Below are 6,914 nucleotides of genomic sequence, written 5' to 3'. Positions count from 1 at the left end.
AGCTCTACGAGATTTAGGGATACATGTACATTGATTCATTGTTAACATTGGTGAGTTTACATAGGAGAACTAAGGTTATTTTATTATCATTAGTCCAAATTACCATAGTTACTAGTATCTTTACAATTTTCTATATTTCTTATTAAAAAAATTTCCATTTTTTATTTCATAGGATAAGTATCATAGCTTCAGTAGATAATACTAAAAACATTTGTGGGTAGCACATAATTTTCTTGTTGGATCAACACTATATATTTCACTATTATTTGCTTCATTAAATAATACTAAAAACACTTACAGTTTCATTTGGTTTATATCCCAATACCCTAACCATCATACAAACCAATCACATATTTAGGAGATGATGATTGGAGGGATCATAGTTGGCAAATAAAGGATGTTGGTAGAACCATATTTAAGTGATAGTGGTCGAAGAGATCATAGTCAATGAGCAATGGAGGTTAGAAAGAGTGTAGTTTAGTAATTATGATCGAAGGACCATAGTTGGGTGAAAGTGTTTATAGATATTTTAGTATGTTAATGATGGAGGTTAGAAGGATTTTAGTCCAGTGATGGAGGTTAAAGGAATGTATTCGAGTGACATTGGTAAGAGGGACCATAGTTCATAAAAGACATAAGTTGGAAGGATGATAGCAGCGAAAAATGGTTATAGGGACCATAATTAATGTGTGATGAAGGTTGGAAGGGCCATAGTTAGATGACGGCGGTCGAAGGGCCTGTATTCAGGTAATGATGGTCAAATGAATCATAGTTAATGGGCTACATAATTTGAAAGTTTTGTTGACTAGCATATGAAGATGAAGGATTGTAACTTAGTGATGATGGTTGTAGGGACTATAGTTAGCAAGCAATGGTGGTTAAAAGGACCTTAGTTAGTGGGAAATAAAGGTTGCACAGAGATACAATGGTAGTGGTCAAATGGAGGTTTGACTGTGATGGTCAAGAGAAGGTCCATCAGCTATTATCGAGTGGTGAGGTTTCAATAAACATGGTGACATGGAGGAGCTCTAGGATCCTTGAAGCTTCATAACACCATTGATTCTTTTGGTCAAGGTTCAACCCTCCTTTCCCAAAGGTCTCCATCATGTAAGGAAAGGGGGCTTATTTAAAGATTTTAATAGTGACAAGTAGGATGAATATGGAGAAGGCCTAAGGTAAATACAAAGTGCTCCATTGTATTATCCATATTGATTCCCTCGATCATGATGAATTCATCTAATATTTAAGTTCTCTCTAACCCAATGCTTGGCCTTATTTAGTTTTAATTGATTTTATCGATTACTCTATTTTCATTTTTTGGTGGATTTTTCTTCTTTAGTTTTATTCTAACCTTGGAAGCATTTCTTGGTAGCTTGTGTAGTGTTGGTTTTATTGTGCCAACTATTAGTGCTTGGTTGGTAAGCTGAGTTATAATTTCACTTGCTTAGGTTTAGTTAACAAGTATGAAAGTAGGCTGTTCTATTATGATTTTGGTGTTAATCCAAGTGTTATGTTGGATCACTATTTTTAGAATATTACTGCTTGGGAAACTTTGAGCATTTTCTAGAATTTTGTGTCTCTCAATTTAGTTATCCTCCTAAGTGCGAACATATAAATTTACTGCATAATTTTGGCCTATTATTATAATTTTTTTTGTTGGGATATGTTGATTACACTGAATTAGTTTTGGAGCTGTTAAGGAATTTATTTTATCGATGTGTTGGATTAATGAAGATATCTACAGTTTTAGTGGCTCTTATATTTGTAAATGGATTTTGCTTATTTTCAACTTTTTGATCTCCTTTTTTGTGGGTGACTCTTGGCCTCCCTTAGATTTTCAATAGGTTTTTCTATAATTCTTGTACTTAATAGGGAAAAAAGCTCTTATGATTTTATTTTCTTTTTGTTGTAGCACTTTGGAGCATAATGAGCTATAAATATCTCTTAAGGACTTGTAATCTTTTTTTATATTAGGTAGAGGTAGACCTTGAAAAACATGGTTATAAAATATTAGAAATGATCTTTCTTTATAATATTTAAGTGAGAATTTCACTTTTAACATGACACAATGGCGAAAAAGGATTCTTGTAGCTGACCCCACTTAGTGGGACAAAGGCTTGATGTTCTTGTTGTTGTTGTTGAATGTGCAGGCCCATCTATGGATTTCAATTTAAATAAGCACAAATTGAGCCATTTACAATTATGATTTGTACTAAAGAATTTATAATAAAAAATAGAGTGTTTTGAAAATTTTTTAAATCATTAGATAACTTGTTTAACAAAGAGTGGCAAAATCACCAACATGTTTATAGGATGTCTAAGTGGGCTTCCTTTTTGAAATCACTAAGAAAAACCCTAAAATATATTTTAAATGATTCTAAAAAAAATTAGCAATATTATGATTCATTCCCTACCCTTAGTTAACCCTTTGACAAAAAAATGGTAAGATTAACAAAAATACCCATATGTGACCTATAATGGAATCCATAAGTCCCAAACCTTAAATTATTTGTCAACATTGATCCCAAAATATTCTAAAATTTTTTTAGAGACATTTGGAAACATTTTTCCCCCATCCTCTACCCTTCTTACATTAAAGTCTAAAATTACCAAAATACCCAAAAGGCCCCAACCATATATCCATTATTCAAATTCACCCATTTAGTTTTGGCATCATATCCAACTTGTCTAAACCTATTATATAATAATTTTGAATCATCCCATGCCTGTGGTAAACCCTTGTAGACTATGACTTAAAACAAATTCCCTTAAGGCTCTGACTGATCCTAAGTATCTTAGCAAATCTCTTGCAATTAGCTTTACATTTTGATCCAAATACCTTAATCTCAATTATGGACAATCCTACTCTTCACCTATGTGGGCTCCAAAAATTCGGCCCTGCCCTCTGCCCATTGTTGTTTTTTTCTTTTCTTCGGGGAAGTTTTAACATATTAAGTTCCATGGTAAATTTTAGAAGACAGATGTGTTTGTAGATAAGACACTACCAAGAGATTTTGCCCTCATTTTACGACGCCTTTATGATCTTAATTCATGTTTCCTATAGGCGTAATCCCCTATAGTTAATTACCCCTCCCGATAATAAGAGAGAACTTTTGATTAAGGCTAGTAATAAATCAGATATGTAGAGATATGTGTTATCTAGAATATAGTAGTAGCATTGGGTATGGAAATATAGAACATTTAAGGTTAGGAAATTTGGGTTGAGATATTTGAGAAATTTGGTACTTAAAATTGAAATTTCACCATCTTACACTTAAAGTGGATGGCTGGGGAATGGATGATAGAATCGATCAGGATCCCATGATTTTGTCATCCCGGGCCATCGTAGTCCGTGGTCTACCTAGTCATAGGAGGTAGTCGACCCAACCTGACAAAAGGATATTTGTCAGCAACCATGGGTTGCTTCATCTAAGGGTACCTTATAGACCTGGGTTGGATGTTTGTCTAAGGGGACAAATTTGATTCCATCTTAGCTAACATAGGGCTTTGTACATTATACATCATATCATATTGATTCATATCTTAAGGATTTGATGCCACTACGGAGCGTATTGGCTTTGGCAAAAACTGATATTTCATGATTCTATTTTGTAGCCAAACCACTTGGTTTAGAGGGCCCCAAGTCATAAACATTTATCCTGTGATACTGTTTGGCGGTAAAACCATTGGTTAGAGGATACGTACCACATTCTTATTTGCAATAGATTTTTTGAGAATGGATCCTAGTGATATTTTTAACTAGGTGTTAGCTCTTTGTGAGCTGAAGTAAATTTTAATTTTCCCACCCCAGCAAATTATTTTATAGGGTGGATAAATTTTTCTACTAGTATTTGAATGGTTAGGTTTCATTTTAAATATTTTGACTTTGCAATTTTTGGATTTTGGACTTTGCGGTAGTTATGTAGCATTTTGAATCACTTGAAATGGACCGCTTTAGTTGAGATTTTCTTTTCAAGACATCCATCATCAGGATGTTTGGGGTCATTTAAAAATATTTATGTTTTGAACCTTGTTGATCCTATTAACTTTCCAATAGGGGATCAAGTTTTGTAGGATTTATGCCTTTGTTTGTGAATTCTCTTAATTATAGGCCTTGAAGGCCTAATATGAATGTATAAAATAAATATCCTAGTTAAACTCATAACTGCATATTTATTTGATGGTTCAAGTGATGTTGTATCCTATCTACCTGCATAGAAGGATTGGTGTCAGACTTGAATGCACTTACAAACCCATGCAACATCCCTAGACATCACGTATCTACCAATAACATGCTCGTTGGGGCCCTTACGGGTGTTTGGGGGCATTTTGTAATTATTTATTGAACCTTGTTGACTCCTATCTACCTTCTTAGGAGGATCGGGTTCAAGTTTATTGATCAGCACAGCATCCCGAGACGTCATGTGTATTCCCACAATATGCTCGCTGGGGCATATACAGGTGAATGATTGCATACCCCTCCCCTTTTTTGCACCTATGTGTATATAAATTACGGCGCATGTGTGGGGATATTTTAAAATATTTATAAATGCCTTCAATTTGCTCGCTTGAATGTTGCGGCTTCAATGGCATTTGTTCATAGATAGTATGTAATATTCATAGCGGGGCTCCAGTAAAAGTTCATGGGAGCTCGTATCTATCGTATTCTTCAAGCACTTTATTGTGGTCTTTGGCTAATATAGTACATCCGCCACTACTATAGGTAGGCAAGTAGATGTATTCTTTCTCAAACTGAAATTAACTACAGGATATTGCATTTATTGAAGTCTTTCTGCATCTACCCATAAGTGGAATTTGGCAAGGTTATTCAATCACCTTACCACCTTTATTTTAAAAAATTACTTTTAATTTTTGGAAGATTTGCATGTCTACTTTCTTGCAATCAATTAATTATCAAATGTGGCAAATGATTTTAATAGGTTATTCTGTACCATCACGTGTAATAGATGGAATTAAAAACAATATTCTTTTTAATCAATGGAGTAGGGAAGAAAAAATCAATGCTCAAATAAATACTGAATCATTAAACTATTTTTTCTATGCTTTAAATTCTAAAGATTGTATGTTTGTTTTCACATGCACTACTAGCACTACTAGCAAGGAAAATTGGGATAAATTATACACTGTATATGAAGGCTCTAGTTAAATAAAGTAATCTAGGTTTAATACTTTAATGCATGATTATGAACTATTTTGAATGAAATCTTATGAGACAATCTTAGACATGTATACTAGATTTATACAAATTGTGACATCATTGCATGCTTTAGGTAAAAAATTTTCAAACTTTGAAAAAGTCAATAAAATTCTATGTTGTCTACTTGTTAAGTTTGATGCCAAAGTTGTTGTTATTTGTGAATCAAAAAATTTGAATAAATATTCTATTGATAATTTGATTGGCTCACTCATTGCCTACGAGCAAAGTTTGGGCCAAAGACTTTTGGATGCAAGTGAAATGATAGAGCTAAATACTAAAAATATGAAGAAAAATGGCTTAGATGGTGACAAAAGCGATGACTTATCAAGCAAATTAAAAAGGTCACCAAAGCCTAAGCATCAACAAAAGTGGAATAAAGGTAAAAATTGTAAGAATGTTAAAATTTCTTCTAACATTGTTTTCTTTGGATGTATGAAGCTTGGACATATGAAAAATTAGTGTCCTAATTTGAGAACTCTTTCTGCAATAGAAAAGGATAAAGCTAAGCAAATTATAAAAAGGGCAAATAATGAAAAGTAAAAAAATATCCTGGGCAGACCTTGCTTCTGAATCATCAGACTAGGAGCAAGATGATAATTAAACCCTTGTTTGTGTGTTTATTTATTTATTTATGCATGTTTTTATTCGTTGTATTTTTATTTATTTTCTATATTTTCTTTAGGTTTATTTATTTATTTATTTATTTTCTTTTACGTTATAATTTTAAATTTGTCTTTACCTTTTCTTTTTATGAAGTTCTCCCTGATCAAAACACACGTTCACTTTTCTAAAAATGAAAAATCTACCTCCTATTTTTTTGAATTCATATGTAAGTTGTGGTTGACTTCTCTAAAAACAGTCAAAGGAAGAAAATTCATAATTTTGTCTTTCTATATCTTTTCTTAAAGATGTTATTTTACTTTTGATTCAAATTCTTTATTATATTATAAATTGGATTTTGAAACTAATCTTTTTCATCTCCCTACATTTTGTTTATCGCATAGGGATCTTTTGCAAGTTGTTAAATCAACCTCATATTTTTCTTAATCAAGTAGTTCATTCTGTCAATAGAATGGATTCACTTTTATTTTTAAAATTTAAGATAGGTATCATATTAAAAAAAAGTGGCTAATAATGCCAAATCAAAAGATGGATAAGCGCGTCGTACGGGATGATCCTGTGATCGTCCTAGATGATATTTGTCACCAAACTTAAGTTTTTAGAAGCGCTATTTTTAAGGACATCGTACAGGATGATCCGGCGATCATCCTGGATGATAATGTCAGTTTGGTGAATTTAAGAGCCTTTTTGGAGCTCTTCTATTTAAGCTTTATCAAGGCACTTAAAATGTGTCTTTGACAGTCATTGAGGCTTCATTTCTTCTGGAGAAAACTTGACGAGAGAACTTGAAAGGGAGAGAGGAAACAGTGGAGTTTGAGAAAGGGAGAAGAACCTTAGAGGGAGTTTCAAGGGAGTAAGGAGGGGGTTTCACACTGTTGCTCCGGCAAGCTTGTACCTTAGTACCATCAGATTCAAGGCTCGTCTTGAGGGAAGTTTTGGAAAGAAGAAGATTTCTTTTGTCAAAGGACCCGGCTACTCCGCCGCACTAGGGAAGGTGGAAGTGATTTTGTCTCAGCCTAGATGTGGGGGATAAAGGAGAGACACTAAGTTTAGTGCAATACTCAGAGGGTGCCTC

Source organism: Dendrobium catenatum, unplaced genomic scaffold, assembly GCF_001605985.2.
Source record: "Dendrobium catenatum unplaced genomic scaffold, ASM160598v2 fragScaff_scaffold_1646, whole genome shotgun sequence".
NCBI classification, from domain to species: Eukaryota; Viridiplantae; Streptophyta; class Magnoliopsida; order Asparagales; family Orchidaceae; genus Dendrobium; species Dendrobium catenatum.
Note: the sequence above shows the minus strand (reverse complement) of the source record.